This window comes from Oryctolagus cuniculus, chromosome 10, assembly GCF_964237555.1.
Source record: "Oryctolagus cuniculus chromosome 10, mOryCun1.1, whole genome shotgun sequence".
Classification (NCBI taxonomy): Eukaryota; Metazoa; Chordata; class Mammalia; order Lagomorpha; family Leporidae; genus Oryctolagus; species Oryctolagus cuniculus.
In genome coordinates this window covers 75,957,318-75,974,104 of record NC_091441.1, presented here as the reverse complement: position 1 = coordinate 75,974,104, position 16,787 = coordinate 75,957,318, and the positions used below count along the sequence as shown (strand labels likewise).

Below are 16,787 nucleotides of genomic sequence, written 5' to 3'. Positions count from 1 at the left end.
TTGCACAACAGCAGACATTCAGAGTAAGATACTGCACAGGAAGGTACAGTAAGATATTCACTCTCTGGCTATTTACAGAAAAGTTTGCAGCCTTCCTCTTGGCTATAGTGCAGCTACCTGCCTGCTAATCATCACTGATAGTAACAGCAACTATTTTTATTTCACTTACCATGTACCAGACATGGTTCTAGGCGCTTTCCTTAGGTTAGCTCAAGAATAGCCCCTTGAGAGTGAGTGTTGTGACACACCTTGCATCACTGGCATCCCACACCAGAGCTCTGGCTCAAGTCCTGGCTTCTGCTCTGTTCAGCTCCCAGTTAATGCACCTGGGAAGGCAGTGGGAGGTGGCCCGAGTACTTGGTTCCCTGCAATCCTCGTGGGAGACCCAGATGGAGCTCCTGGCTCCTGGCTTTGGTGTGGCACAGACCTGGCTATTTTGGCAATCTGGGGAGTGAGCCAGCAGATGGAAGATCTCTCTCTCTCTCTCTGCCTTCCAAATAAATAAATAAATCTGAAATACAAGAGTAGCCCTTTCAATCAGATATTGTCATGAACTCCCCATTTACCTATGAGGAAATGAATGAAGGCAGGAAGAAGCATGATTTTGGGCAATCTCCTTGCCCCATTTGACAGATGAGAGAGACCTGGAGGCAGAGGTCAGATGATTTTCCCAGGGCCATGCAAGAAACCGGAGGGACACAGCTCCACCCACTCCTAAACTCTGTGCTCTGCTTAAACATTTTTCTTTTTATTTGAAAGGCAGATAGACAGACAGTGTGGTGGAATGAGAAGGCCGTGCCAAGATGGCATTGGCGAGCGAGACAGACATGCGTTGTTACTCAGGAACTGGCGGCGGAACCCACCTGGCAAAGGAGCCTGCCTAGCAACAGGCAGTGATTGGTTACGGCATAAACTGCCCCTTGACTGGATTGGCTGCTTCAGCTATATAAGCTGCTGCTTTCACCCGACTCCCGGTGTCTGTGCTGTGACTCCGCGCCTCTTGCCCCCACCGTGCTTCTCCTCTTATTCATTGTCTCACTCCTCAGATGCCCCCAACAGCAGGTGGGGCTGGGCCAGGCTGAAACCAAGAGCCAAGATTTTTATCTGAGTCTCATGTGGGTGGCAGGGGCTGGAGTACTTGAGCCATCACCTGCTGCTTCCCAGGGTGCACAGTGACAAGAAACTGGGACTGGAACCCTTGTACATTGCCACAGGGCTGTGAGCTCCCTAGGCAGCATCTGATTTAAAAAAATATTTATTTATTTACTTATTTATTTATTTGAAAGGCAGAGTTGGGGGAGGGGAGAGAGAGAAAGAAATATCTTCCATCTGCTTGTTTACTTCCCAAAGAACTGCAATGGCCAGGGTGAAGCCTGGAGCCAGGAGCTTCATCCTGGTCTCCCACATGGGTGCAGGAGCCCAAGCACTTGGACCATCTTTTGCTGCTTTCCTAGGCACATTAGCAGGGAGTTGGATCAGAAATGGAGCAGTAGGGACTTGAACAGGCACCCATATGGGATGCTGGCACTGCAGGCAGCTGATTAACCTACAGCGTCACAGCATGGGCCCCCCCCAGCAGCCCCCTAACCACTGTGCCGCATGAAGAGGACACAGGGGCCAGTGTGTTTTCATGGAGGCGTGAGCATCATGTGTCTAACAGGCCAGGTTGTCACCTCACTCACTCCACTGGCCTATTTCAGACTGGTCATATCTGTCATTTACCCTGAGAGAGCCGGCTTCCTTCCTCCCTTATGTGGAGCCCCCATCCGCCTCTCAGCCCATCCACCCGTCCATCCATCCACCCATCCATCCACCCATTCATCCCTGGGGACTGAGTCTCAGTAACGATCTCATTTGCATCTGGGAGGGAGGAGAAGATTTAGTTCAAACCCGCATGGGCCCCAGCGCACTCTGGTTGCACGCGGCTCTAGCCATGTGCTAAAGCGGCTCTCGGTAATACCGTCTCTCCCTCCCACGTCTCAGTGGGACCCTCTCCTTTCAAGTCAGACAAACGGCGGTTCACATGGCATCAGTGGGAATAGAGCTGATGGTCTCCCAAGGTGAGCGCCCCGTGCTTTTCCTTTGAAGACGTTGCATTTTTAGGACTTCTGGCTGAGTCCCTGTTAGAATAAATTTAGCTGGTGCGGCCGCTGTGGATACATAAGCAGGGCACGTGTTTTGGAGGCATGAGCAGGAAAGAGCACTTCTCATATCCTTCTCCATCCTTTTCTCTCTCATGCTAAACTACGCTCTCCATCCTACCCATCGATTTCAAGCAAATACTCGCTAATCACCCTTTGCAAAAAGCAGCTCAGTTTAGGGTTGGTTCATTTTTGCTCCTAGAAATATTTGCCTCCTTTAAAATAGCTAAGCAAATCTGAGAACTCCACAAATGCAGGGATCTGCTGTGGGGAACCCGTATGCATAGGTAGGGTTTGGGCTATAGGGATGACAGGCACGCGTTGAAAGCAGAAGGCAAAACGTTTTAAAAATGCACTCCAGGAAAGCCAGGATGGGAGGCACTCAACTATCTGTTGATGTCCATGGACTCGTGAGCGCGAGGGGAAGTATTAGCAATTAGCATTCAGAGTGGGCGCCTGCGGGCAGCTGGGGGTGGGGGGGCGGCTCTGAGATGGAGGTGGGATTTGCAGCTGGCTTTGAAAAGAGAAGAGGTTTCGCAGGCAAGCATGGAGTATGGATTAGCAACAGGAAATGGGCAACATCATTTCAGAACTTAAAAAAGAAAATGAAGAAACATGCTTGAATTCCTGAAGCTGGCTGCTGAAAGCTCACGTGGTCCGAATCTGTCCCACGGGCTGGATTTTGCAAATAAAGTTCTGTTGGAGGACAAACACTCGCGCTGGTTTGCATGGCAGGGATGGCTGCTTTCGCCACCCAATGGCAGTGAAACGGTTCAGCCTGTTCCCCTTTTAACCAAACCCAGCGTGCCTGCTACTCACAGTCCTGACAGCTCTGCTTTCCATGGGAGTGCGGAGTCACAGCACAATCACTGTCAGCCGGAGGAGCGCTGTGATAACAGCTTGCCCCAAGAGCTCAGTGTAATATAAAATTCAGGAGTGAAAATTCAGAACCCCAGAGAGACACGGGATGCATGAGTAAGTGCTGCTCGTGGCCTGAAGGCCTTCGCATTAGCATCCTACCTGACAAGCCAGGGCAGCTCACCCGGGTTAACTTAGCATTTCCTCGCCTTCTAGAGGATTCTCTGGCATTGCAAGGCAGGTAAGTTAGGGACATGCTGAGCACAGTAGAAAATCAGACATGTAGACCTGCGCAGGACTTCTCAGAGCCTTCAATATGGCTCAGGAAGCCCTGGGAGCAGAAGATAAACTGCTTCTTTCTCAGAAGCATTTGACCTGTATGCACCATCACTTTTTTTTAATAAAGGAGGTAGATTATGAAACCCATATTAGGACAATGTGGCCTAGGCATAATTTTTTTCAAAGATTTTATTTTTATTTATTTGAAAGACAGAGTTACAGAGAGAGGTCTTCCATCCTTTGGTTCACTCCCCAGATGCATGCAACGGCTTGGAGCTGTGCTGATCCGAAGCCAGGAGCCAGGAGCTTCCTCTGGGTCTCCCACATGGGTGCAAGGGCCATCTTCTGCTGCTTTCCCAGGCCATAGCAGAGGATTGGAAGAGGAACAGCTGCGACTAGAACCAGTGCCCATATGGGATGCCGGTGCTTCAGGCCAGGGCTTTAACCCGCTGTGCCACTTCACCGGCCCCCTAGGCATTATTTTTAAGATAAGTATATATATTCAGAGTGAGACAGAATCTCTTATTTTTTTAAAAGATTATTTATTTATTTACTTCAAAGGTAGAAATACATGAGAGAGGGAGAGACAAATCTTCCATCTGCTGGTTCACTCCCTGGATGGCCCCAATAGCAGGAGCTGGGCCAGGCTGAAGACAGGAGCCTGGAAGTCCATCCAGCTTTCCCAAGTGTGTGCAGGGCCCAAGCACTTGGGCCATCTTCTGCTGCTTTCCCAGGCCATAGTAGGGAGCTGGATCGGAAATGGAGCAGCCAGGACTTGAACTGGCGCCCACAGGAGATGCACATGGCTGTGTAATCCATTGTACCACAATGCTGGTCCATCCAACAGGAAAGAACCTTAAAAGTCATATAGTCCCATGTCCTCATTATAGTGTTTTGAATCTTCTTGGGAGTTGTATAAAACCACATGTAGGCTGAAAAGAGAGTTTGTGCTCTTGATATTAACGTTGGTCTTGGAAATCTATTTATGGCATTTGGATGTAGAGATTGTCTAATTGCAATTTATAATCAAGTTCCAGTCTCAATTTCTATCGTCCTCTTGGCCCCTGGATTTTTCTCCCTCCCAAAGCAGAAATGGCAAAAAGGGGGTAAAAATGATACAACTTTGTAATTGGATGTTTACAGATCAGCCACTGGGTGGGGGGTGGGGGGGAATAAAAGAACCAGCCTGTTCTTCTATGGTCATGGATGATGAGTTTTGATTTAGAAAAAAAGAATCTTGTATTTCAAAGACAGCATAGACCCAGCCCTAATCGCCTGTACCGTGGGCTTCCAAATGAGTGTTTGGAAATTGGCAATCAGCACAAGTCCACATCTGCTGTGATGAACTCCTGACTCCGCGGGGTCCTTGGTCACGTGAGGAAGCTCCCCAGCAGCACTGTCACTTCAACCCAGATTCTGCATCCTCTGTGACAAGCTTTGCAAACAAGGGAGAGCTACCCTAGGGGCTGGCAGGCATTGTGCCAGCTTTGACTCAAAGCGCCAGGATACACCCAGTGTCTTTTGCTGGAGAGTAATTTATAAATAACTTTTTATTGAAGCCTAATACACATACACACACATCTATACAGAGAAGCACACATTTTCTGCTGGAGAAACTAAAAAATGTCTACACGTGGAACGGATGCTAGAAACAGCAGTTTCCATCATGAGCTTTATATTAAAGCAAGCAAGCACGGATACATCACCAATAGTATGACTGATGTTTAAGAAATATCAGACTTTCTTTCATTTTAAAGTTATTTATTTATCTGAGAAAGAGAGAGAGAGAGAGGAGGCATATGGAGATATGGCAGGAGAGAGAGAGAGAGAAAGAGAGCGAGCGAGCGAGCGCTTCCATCTGCTGATTCATTCCCCAAATGCCTGCAGCTGCTGGGACTTGGGTGAGAAGAAGTGGGCGCTGTAGACCCAGTCCAGGTCTCCCATGTGGGTGGCAGGTACTCACCACTCCTTCCCAGGGTCTGTGTTAGCAGGAAGCTGGAGTCAGGAGCCAGAGGCAGGTCTCAAACCCAGGTACCATGCAATGGGAAATGGGAATACGCATCTTAACTTGTGTCTTAACCACTAGGCTGAGCACCTGCCCTCCCTGTGTTTTCAACAAGTCATTTACTTATTTGAGAGACAGAGAGACAGGATCTACAGACAGAATGAGCTCCCCCAGTGCCCGTATTGTTTGAGGCTGAAGCTGGGATGTGGGAACTCAGTTCTAGTCTCCCACACATGGTTGGAGGGATCCAACTACCTGAGCCATCATGGCTGCCTCCCAGGGTGCACGTGAACAGGAAGCTGGGCTCAGAGGCCAGAACCAAGGCTTGAACCCAGGTATTCAAATGTGGGATGCAGGCACCTTCACTGGTGTCTTACCTGCTAGGCCAAATGCCCACCCCAAAATCTTAGACTTTAACTAACAGTCAATTCTTTCTGCGTCACTGTAGGCTCCGTCTCCTGCCAAGATGCTTTTGCTTGTCTGGGAGATCAACTGCCATCTAGTTGATGCTTGGTGAAAAAGTTTGAGAACTGACCAGACCAGGGGACGAGGTCATCCTCACTCACTCTGAGTCCTCGCCCTGGCTTAAGCACTGGGCACTCATCACCACAGATGTTCACAGCGAGCAGGCCACACACTGGAGGTCCGGGAAGCTTCAGGGAGCAGCGTTTCCAGGGCCCAGGGCCCTCCCTGCTGAGACACACACGCACCCAGGATCCCAGCTCCCGATGACCTCTCTGCTCAGCTGGCCCCGTGGCGTTTGTGTTTCCTTTGGCTCGGGACAAGTGATCTTAAAAAGGGGCTCTGTGTGTGTGTGTATTTTGAATGGATCAGATATCCCGACTTCTTGTTGTCGTTCTCCGAAAGCGGACAATTCATTTTGAGGACGAAGATGCACAGCGACGATCGTGTTGCATAACCCACTATCGGTTGTAGCGGAAAAGCAATCCGAGTTGAATTTGGAATGAATTACCTTCAAATGACCATGCTTTGCACCGCGCGACTATAATCTGGGATATTGCAGGGCGGCTTAATGTGCTGGGTGATGACACATGTGACCATTATGTGGCTTTCTCTCATTGCATGCGTTGGGCACAGCCCAAATCATAAATCTGCCAGCAGACAAAACATAAAATTTACATGCAAGAGCAAATCTCCCCTGTCCTGACTTTTACACCAGGGTCACCCGTGGGTAGTAAATTAAGATGGAGAATGAAAGTTACCTGCAGGTGCTCGGTCACTAGACCATGTCAGGATCACAGAATTTGCTTTTGTTAATAACGCCATTGCTTGTCGCGGGGCCTGGGCTTATCTAAGCCGTGGGTCAATGTTTGTATAAGGAGAGGTGCCCTTTGTCCCTCAGAGATTTTGCATTTCTTCTGTCAAATGCAGTTACATTGTTTTCCCCGCAGTAGGGTCTCTGCTCCTAAGATCTGGGTGTGAAAGCTAAACCTAGGGGACCAGACGTGCTCTGATGGCCCGTGGCACCAGTCAATCTCTTGGTCCTCAAGAAATGACACATATATTTTAATTTCATTAGCTTGCAAGAGACACTAATGGGCACTGAGGGCCACTGACAGCCACTGGTGCACGCTGTGCTGCGCAGTGAGGGTGGGAACAGGAGCAAGACAGTCCTATTGAGAGTGACCACTTGGGGATCAGTGCAGGAATCGGAACTCACACCAGGTATTTTAAGGAGGTGGTGAGTTCAGGCAGCCTACAGAAGCCTGGGAAGTGGCCAAGGACACGTTTCAAGGCCTGGCCTCCATGCATGTGTCTCTGAGCACCTGAGATACAGTCAGGTCGATGAGAGCCCTTTGTTGCCGATGCTTACAACTCTGCGGCCTCAAAGAATTGAGAATGTCTTCTTGCCTGCTTCCGTGCAAGGCCATGAATTACTGGGTAGACTAAAGCACGTCACGTTTTCCCGAGAAGACCTGGAATTATCTTAGGTTGCGTAAGAATGTTCTACCTAGAGTGAGAGAGATGTCCCAGGGCCACGTGTAGACCTTTGTCTTCCAGCTGGCCTAGAAGGTGCAGCGCTGCCTCAGCCCGGCCGCCAGGAGCCTTTCCTGAGGAGTTCCTTGCTCTCAGCACTGTGCTACACGCTCTGAAGACTAGAGAAGACGTGAAACAAGTGACTTCCATAGGGGTTTGCACTGCTAATGCCTTGCAAAGGCAGAGTCTTGAAAAACACAAAGTTTGCCGGCGCCGCGGCTCACTAGGCTAATCCTTCGCCTTGTGGCGCCGGCACACCGGGTTCTAGTCCCAGTCGGGGTGCCGGATTCTATCCCGGTTGCCCTTCTTCCAGGCCAGCTCTCTGCTGTGGCCAGGGAGTGCAGTGGAGGATGGCCCAAGTGCTTGGGCCCTGCACCCCATGGGAGACCAGGAAAAGCACCTGGCTCCTGGCTCCTGCCATTGGATCAGCGCGGTGCGCCGGCTGCAGCGCTCCGGCCGCGGCGGCCATTGGAGGGTGAACCAACGGCAAAGGAAGACCTTTCTCTCTCTCTCTCTCTCTCTTTCTCTCTCACTGTCCACTCTGCCTGTCAAAAAAAAAAAAAAAAAAAAAAAAGAAAGAAAGAAAGAAAAAAGAAAAACACAAATTGTTCCTGAACAGATTTTGTCCTTTGAGATTGCGCACCTGTAGGGCTGGGTGGGTAGCGGGTTTCCCAGGAGCAAAGTAACAGTGAGTGGTCTGCATGTCGGCTCCCTCCATCCATAAAGCCACTTGCTTCTGGCTTCTAGTTTTCCATTTAGTGGAACGTGATTGCAGAATGGAAACTGAGGGGAGCAGTGCCTCTGCCCTTCCTACTGCTGCTTGCCTAGACTTCTCCTAGGGAAAGTTGGCGTGTGCACAGGCTGGCTAGCACACTGGAGGAGGTGGCTTGGATGAGTGTGGGTGATGAGGGAATACGGGGTTTGCATCTGTTGTGTTTGTCAACATCCCCATATCTGTCGTTCATAGGTGGCAGGCTCCTTTGGATAGAGTGGAAGTAGATGATCGTCTGTCTTCCTCAGGTGACTTCAGGGCAGGGAGGTGTGGGGGAGGCTGGAATTGGTATAAGGATGCGGTGCAAGGAATACAGGATTATTCAGCCAGGTGCCCCTGTGCCAGGCCACTGTTGAAGACTCAGCAGGAGTTCCATCTTCTGACAGGGCTCCTGCAACTATGATAATAGTAATGATAATAAATGATTACAGTAAAACCCAGTAATAGTTATTGAGAGCTTGTCACATCCCCAGGCACTGTGCAAAGAGCTGTACATCATTACTCCTTTAGTTTCTTTGATAAATTTTAGTTTTTTGAAATTTGTAGATATTAGAGTCGGGATTCAAAAAGCACAAATAGCGGCCAGTGTTGTAGTGTGGAGGGTTAAGCTGCTGCCTGTGATGTTATCATCCCACATGAGCCTGGTTCAAGTTCTGGCTGCTCCACTTCTGGTCCAGCTCCCTGCTAATGCACCTGGGAAGCCGGTGGAAGATGATGTAAGTGTTTGGGCCCCTGCCACCCCAAATGGGAGACTCAGATGGAGTTTCAGGCTCCTGGCCCAGCCCCAGCTGTTGTGACCATTTGAGGAGTAAACCAGTGAATGAAAGATTTCTCTCTCTCTGACTCTGTAATTCTGCATTTCAAATAATTTTTTTGACAGGCAGAGTTAGACAGTGAGAGAGAGACAGAGAGAAAGGTCTTCCTTCCATTGGTTCACCCCACAATGGCCGCTTCGGCTGGCGCGCTGCGCTGATCCGAAGCCAGGAGCCAGGTGCCCCATCCTGGTCTCCCATGCGGGTGCAGGGCCCAAGGACTTGGGCTATCCTCCACTGCCTTCCCGGGCCACAGCAGAGAGCTGGACTGTAAGAGGAGCAACCGGGACAGTACCGGTGCCCCGACAGGGACTAGAACCCGGGGTGCCGGCGCCACAGGTGGAGGATTAGCCTAGTGAGCCATGGCGCTGGCCTCAAATAATATTTTTTAAATAAAGCAGAAATGGATATCCTTGGCCCCTGGACAACTATGTAATTATTTATTTTGTATATTCTTGCAGGAATATTTTATGCATAGATGATCAGACTTCAAAAATTCATGGAAAATAGAATAAAAAATTTATCTTCCTTAAATTTTGAAGTTCATGGATAGATTTTTCTTTCCTTTTCTTTTTTAAAGATTTATTTATTTGTTTGAAAGGCGAGTTACAGAGAAGCAGAGGCAGAGAGAGAGAGAAAGGTCTTCCATCTGCTGGTTCACTCCCCAGATGGCCACAATGGCCGGAATTGTGCTGGGAGCCAGGAGCTTCTTCCAGGTCTCCCACGTGGGTGCAGGGGCCCAAGGACTTGGGCCATCTTCTGCTGCTTTTCCCAGGCCATAGCAGAGAGCTGGATGGGAAGTGGAGCAGCCAGGACTCGAACCAGCACCCATATGGGTGTCAGCAGTGCAGACGGTGGCTTTACCTGCTACACGACAGTGCTGGCCCCTAGATTTTTCATAACATGGATTTTCACGAACTTTTTGAAGAGCCCTCGTATATATGTATTTCAAAAGTTTTCTGTACCCAAAAAAGCTCATCTCTTAATTCCATTTTCCACAAACCTTTCAAAGCATCCTTGTATACGCAAATATCTGTATGTATCTGTACCTCCATAGTTTTAAAATTTTTAAAAAGATTCCTTATTTATTTGAAAGGCAGAGTGAGTGAGAGAGAGAAAGAGAGGGAGAGAGGTCTTCCATCTGCTGGTTCACTCCCAAAATGTCCACAAGGGCTGCTGCTGGGCTGAGCGGAAGTCAGGAGCCAGGAGCTCTATCTGGGTCTCCTGTGTGGGTGCAGGGGCCTGAGCACTTAGGCCATCTTCTATTGCTTTCTCAGGGGCATTAGCAGGGAGCTGGATGGGAAACAGAGCAGCTGGGACTTGAACCAGTGCTCATGTGAGATGCTGGTATTTCAGGCGATGGTTTAATCCTCTGCAGAATGCTAGCCTCTCTGTTGTTTCTTTTTCTTTTTCTTTTTTAAAGATTTATTTATTTATTTGAAAGAGTTACACAGAAAGAAGGAGAGGCAGAGAGAGAGAGAGAGAAGTCTTCCATTTGCTGGTTCACTACCCAGTTGGCCACAATGGCTGGAGCTGTGCCGATCTGAAGCCAGGAGCCAGGAGCTTCTTCTGGGTCTCCCAGATGGGTGCAGGGGCCCAAGGACTCAGCCATCTTCCACTGCTTTCCCAGGCCATAGCAGAGAGCTGGATCGGAAGTGGAGCAACGGGGACTTGAACCAGCGCCCATATGGGATGCCGGCACTGCAGGCAGTGGCTTTACCCTCTACGCCACATCGCCGGCCCCTGTTTATTTTTCAAACCCAGATGAGTGCATTCTGCACCGCTTCACACCGAGTATTCACACTGCACTTGTGATTCTACTCAGGTCAGGACATATAAAAGCATGTTTGTGTTTGTTTATTTGGGAAGGTCAGTGTCATAGCCCATTGTTTGGATTAACATTATTTATTCAGTTTTCCATTAATAACCAGTGAAATGGGGGCCAGTGCTGCGGCGCAGTAGGTTAAGCCTCCACCTGCGGTGCCAGCATCCCATATGGGCGCTGGTTCGTGTCCTGGCTGCTCCTCTTCTGGTCCAGCTCTCTGCTATGGCCTGCGAAAGCAGTAGAAGATGGCCCAAGTGCTTGGGCCCTTGAACCCCTGTGGGAGACCTGGAAGAAGCTCCTGACTCCTGGCTTCGGATTGGCCCAGCTCTGGCTGTTGTAGCCGTTTGGGTGTGAAGCAGGGGCTGGAAGATCTGTCTCTCCTCATTCTTTACCTCTGCCTTTCCAATAAATAAATAAACCTTTTTAAAGAAAATGGCCAAGGAAATAATTTCCACTTGATTGCAAATACAAATAAAGCTGCGATGAAAAATGTTGCATGTAAGTTCTTTTAGCTTTTTGTGACCTTAACTAAAATACCCAAGAGGAGCTTTTTGGGAAGGAAAGGTTTGTTTCGGCTGACAGCTTGGAGGTCAGGGTTCAGAACTGGGTCGCCCAGTTAGTCTGTCATGTGCTGGAGACTGGCCGTGGCAGAGAGGCGATCATGTGGGGAGCCAGGAAGCAGAGACACAGGCAGCACACTTGGCTTCTGTAATTCACCTGTCGGATAACCACATTCGTTCAGAGGGCTAGCCCTCAGGGACCTAAAGATGGCCCACCAGATCACCTCTCAGAAGTCATATTAGCTCATCAAGTCTCCATCGTTAACCCAACAACCATCAGCACAAGACTTTGGGTTTTACATATCCCCATGAGTTGGGGGAGCCAAATCGTGTTCCATCTGCAGCAGGTCTTTTCCCAGAGCAGGTGCATTCTTCAGGGTAAAGCATTGGGAATGGAATTCCCTGGACACGGGGTATGTGTCTCCCTCGTATGGGCAGAGATGGCCAAAGTGTCCTGCTTGCTGGTCATATCCATCTCCACGGCCTACAGCCTCTTCTCCATTCCCCAAGCACAATCGGTTATCCAGCTTCGGCACTGTTGTCAATAAGCCAGTTAAAAACGGCTGCCTGGTATAATTACAATCGACATTTCTCTTATTGTAAGTGGAACTCCTTTTGTGTGTGTGTTTGGTCATTTGCATTTGGCATTTATATTTTCTTTCTGTTGTGGATTGCCTCAGCTTCAGTTTCTAGAAGTTCTTATTTATGAGAGAGGCCAGCCTGTGTTCGTGATATAAGTTGCTATCACTCACAGTTTGTCAGTTTGTCTTTAAGCTTTACATCTGTGGTTTGTCCATGCCAATTGAAAGAAAATTCATAGAAATCAGTGTTCATGTTTTATGCTGCACATCAAGGGGGTGTCTCCCACTGTGATCTCACAGAAACCTACTCTCACATTTTTTTTCCCACTACTGCTATGCCTTTAGTTTCGTGTTTCTGTCTTGGAGCCATTGGAGTTTAGTCTGGTATGAGGTTTATAGGCATAGGACTTCTTTGTGTAATTCTGATAGTTACCCTGCTATCCCACTACCATTTATTGAAAGCCTGGCTTTCCCCTGTCTCACCTTTATTTCATGTAGTACTCATGGCAGTTCTTTGAAGTCAGCATTGGCCTTCCAGATCATGCAGATGAGGAAGCCAAGGCTTAAGGAGTAACTTAAGTCACACATCCAGAAATGGGGCTGCCCTGGTTGGAGTTCAGGTCGCTCTCCTGCCTTCTAGTACAGCTCCGGTCCCTTGTGTCCTTGCCGCCCAGCTCTTGTGTGTTGGTGGTGTTGGCCTTGCAGCTCCGACCTACCAGCATCTCTCCTGGCAGCTTTTGGGCTTTGATAATTGAAGGGTTATTGATTGGATCCACACACTGGAGCCATGCGCTGGAACACTCCTGGTGGGCGTTGCTGTCCAGCCAGCCCACCACCTAGGCCTCGTCCAGCTGGCTGTTTATTAGATCTGCTGCCCATCCCACAGGCCAGAGTCAGGGAACAGGGGCCACCTTGTGTCAGCCACCTGCACAAGGGGCGTGCCCTCTACTCTTGGCTTCCCAGAAGGGGCAGTACTTTGCTCAGCTGTCTGCGGGTATGACTGAAGCCTTGGCGTCTTCTCTCTGTCACTCAGCTCTCTTTGGGTTGGGAGTGATAGAGACCCAGTGCCAACTAAAATAGGCCAAGGAGCCACTCATGTTCTCTCCTAATTGATCCCCAGTGAGGGCCATGGTCTCACTGGCCTGGGGATCCCAGGATTCAAGAACTGCCCCATGTCTGTCTGTCTTCTCCCCACTTCTGCCTCCCTCTCCTACTGCAGCCTCATCCATCCAGAAGCAGCAGCAAGAGCTAACAGTTTGACAAGGCACAGCAAACAAGGGACAGATTCTGGTAGGCCAGTCTTGGGTCACAGGCCCAACAATACTGCAGCCAAGGGAAGGGAGGTGTGGGACTTAGGAGTGTCCAGGTGGCCACCACCGGGGTGAGGCTGACATGGAAAGTTCCCTCAAAACCACGTGGTGGGAATGGCAGTGACTTTCAGCCAAGGAGAAGGAAAAGGTTTCTGGCCTGAAAAAAGTACAAATCAGCTCTGCCTTTGTTTTGGAGTCAAATCAAAGTACTTTTCATAGTATGTAATTTAGCACCAAACATTGCCTATGATTGCCTTTTTATCTCTGCCTACAAGTTCCTGTGAACTGTATTTATTTTTATGTATTTGAGAAACAGAGAGAAAGAAAGTCTGAGAGAGAGAGAGAGAGACAGACAGACAGACACACACACAAAGAGAGATCTCCCATCCTCTGGTTCCCTCCTCAAATGCCTGCAACAGCTAGGGCTGGGCCAGGCAGAAGCCAGGAGCCAGGAACTCCATCCTGGTCTCCCATGTGGGTGTCAGGGGCCCAGGTATTTGGACCACCTTCTGCTGCCTTCCTAGGTGCACTGCCAGGGAGCTGGATCACAAGCGGAGCAGCTGAGGCTGGAACTGTCACTCTGATACGGGACGCCAGCATCACAAGTGGCAGCTTAACAGGCTGTGCCACAGTGCCAGCCCGGGGAACCAAGTGCCTGAGCCATCACTGCTGCCTCCCAGGGTCTGCATGAGCAGGAAGCTGGCATTGGGTGCTGGAGCCGAGACTCAAAACTTAGTCCTCTGATGTGGGATGGGGCATCTTAACCTGTTTCTGAAACACCAACCCTTATTTATAATACTTTGTTTTCTTTTACTAAAATATTAATATGTATAGATTTACATCAACTTGCAAAAATAGTTATGTGGCATTTCATAATACACTTACTCCTTCCACTCACGGGTAATTTGGTTATTATGAATGTTTTTTTTATTATGAGCGATATGCTAATGATGCTCCTTCTCCATGTATTTTATGAATACCTAAGAGTAGAACTGCCAGGTCACAAAGTGAGCTCTGCCTTAGACGGGAAAGTAGCAGAACTGGATAGCAGTAGCCCGGTGATTACGCTCCTCTCCTACCTCCTGGGACACACGTACAGGCGTTTGGAGAAAGTCTGCTCTGAGTGCTGTCAGGCTGGCCTCGTAGGTGCTCCCTGTCAGCAGGAGTTTGCACCAGGCCGCTGCTGTGATCGGTGGATTTCTTTGCTCTCATGCATCAGTTTGTAGCCTAAAGCCCTATTCTCCTGCTGTGGCAGGCACAGCCCCAGAGACCAGATCAGCCCCTGCTCAGCAGATGAGTTTTCCTCCTCTGTTTACAATTTAGCTGCAAATTCCTTTCGTTCCTATTTCTGGGGTGAAATCTTGCTTGTGAGATAGCCTGATCCCGCTCCAAGCCCACACTGGGTGCTGAACAGAGCCGGTGACAGGCCTACCATGGCCCAGGAGGTGGGGGGCAGGTGGATTTTATATTGAGCGGGATAGGCAGGGGGATTTTCTTCCTGCCAGCCACCCATGAACCAAATAAAAGAGCAGCAAGAGATAAATCAGGTGGCCTTTCACTCTCAGGGAAAAGGTTTTGGTGTTCCTATTCTAAAGGTCTTTCTATATTAAACAGAGGGATTGATGTATGGCGTTTTATTTAAACTGGTATTAACTCATTATGTCTCCAAACTCAGCTTTTAAATCACCTGCACATGACGGATTGTAAAAACCAGGCGGTTATGATGTCTGGGGGAAAGACAGCCTCCCAGGATGTTTGTAGACCTCTAACTCCTGGCTTATTTGTCTTTGGGTTTATGGAGCCTGCAGAGCAGCTCTATAGGGAGGGAGAGGACGGCTGCGGGCCTGTGGGCGTGCACCCACATGCACACCCACACTCGTGCAACCAGCGTGTCATCAGAGCAGTTGAGCCTGGGTCCAGGTGCACAGCTTCTTAAGAGTTTCCCCTGCAGATTTTTTTTTTATTATTTTGTAAAGTGCCCACACTCACAAATTGTACTCCCTGCAATTCATCCTGAGTTTATTGCAATTACTGACAGGCTCTGGTTTATGACAGGCATCCATCATCTTGTGGACCACAGCGCGTGCAGCTGTGGCGTGATGCAGAGGCCAGGGCACAGCAGGCCCTCCAGGTACGGGATGGGATGGCCTGGGGGCCAAGAGGAGGTGCTGGCAAAATTTTTTTTTTAATGTGTGTCACAGGATGTGATGGAAGAGAAACAGATTAAGGGAATCGAGGGAGATTCTTCAAAACATATCCAGGGACCAGCATTGTGGCACAGCAGGTTAGGCCGCCACGTGCGACTCCAGCATCTCTTGTTGAAGACCAGTTCAAGCTCTGACTGTTCCACTTCTGATCAAGCTCCCTGTGAATGTGCCTGGAAAAACTGCAGGTGATGGCTCTAGGACTTGGGCCCCTACCAATCACAAGGAAAACTGGGAAGCATTTCCAGGCTGCTGAGTTTAACCAGGCCCAGTCCAGGCCATTGCGGCCATCTGGGGAATGAACCAGCAGATGAAAGATCTTTCCCTCTCTGTCTCCTCCTTTCTCCTGGTTGCTCTGCATCTCAAAGAAATAAAATAAAATAAAATTAAAATAACAAAGCAATGCATTCAAGATGTGTTTGGAGAAGTATTAAACCACATTGATTTCATAATTCAGTAGGTATATCATATGTGCCCAGAATTTGCTATGCATGAGCTCTGAGCTAAATGCTTTAAAGACAATGCCTTTCATAAATACACACAAATACCCTCTGTGGGGTTATTATTATCCCCATTTCACAGATGAGTACACTGGGCCTGGGAGAAGTTACATAATTTTCCCCAGGATCACAGAGCTTATCTCAAGGAACTGTTATTCCTACCTAATTCGCTCAGATGTCTTGGGCGTGGTCTTTTAAGGGCTGTGGGGCTCACAGGTGATTTTTGACAGGTGACTTCTGATTTTGGAAAGAATGTTTACCTCAAGACAGTAAATAAATACAAGATGAACACTATTCCATCAGCAATATGCTTCTTCATTCATTTTTAAAATTTTTAAAATTTATTTATTTGACAGGTAGAGTTGTAGACAGTGAGAGAGAGACAGAAAGAAAGGCCTTCCTTCCATTGGTTCACTCCCCAGACAGCCGCCATGGCCGGCTCTGCGCCGATCCGAAGCCAGGAGCCAGGTGCTTCCTCCTGGTCTCCCATAGGGTGCAGGGCCCAAGCACTTGGGCCATCCTCCACTGCCTTCCCGGGCCACAGCAGAGAGCTGGACTGGAAGAGGAGCAACCAGGACTAGAATCTGGCGCCCATATGGGATGCCGGCGCCGCAGGTGGAGGATTAACCAAGTGAGCCACGGCACCGGCCCCAGTGCTTCTTCATTTAGAAAAGTATTTGAGAGGCAGAGAGAACAAGAGAGAATGAGGGAGAGACCTCCCCATCATTTACTTCCTGAATGCCCATAACAGCCAGGATTGGACCAGGGTGGGAGCCAGGAACTCAATCCATGTGGGAGGTAGGAACCTATGTAAGCCATTGTGCTGCTTCCCGGGGTCTCCAATAAGAGGAAACTGGCATCAGGAGGCACAGCCAGGAATCAAACCCAGTCTGATGTGGGATGCAGGTGACCTAATCACTAAGCCGAACACATGCCCTGCTT

At 49.1% G+C, this 16,787-nt stretch overlaps 1 long non-coding RNA gene across 3 annotated transcripts in view; it reads left to right on the top strand.

The window, feature by feature from the left end:
• The window catches only part of LOC127492315 (uncharacterized), a 199,228-nt gene that overhangs the window by 95,171 nt on the left and 87,270 nt on the right, over positions 1-16,787 (top strand). For 2 of the 3 annotated variants that reach the window (XR_007921533.2, XR_011379475.1), the window contains exon 2: positions 8,249-15,533. This is a non-coding gene — a long non-coding RNA (uncharacterized lncRNA). The remainder of the gene's footprint in view (positions 1-8,248; positions 15,534-16,787) is intronic. The other variant, XR_011379476.1, reaches the window with a different exon arrangement.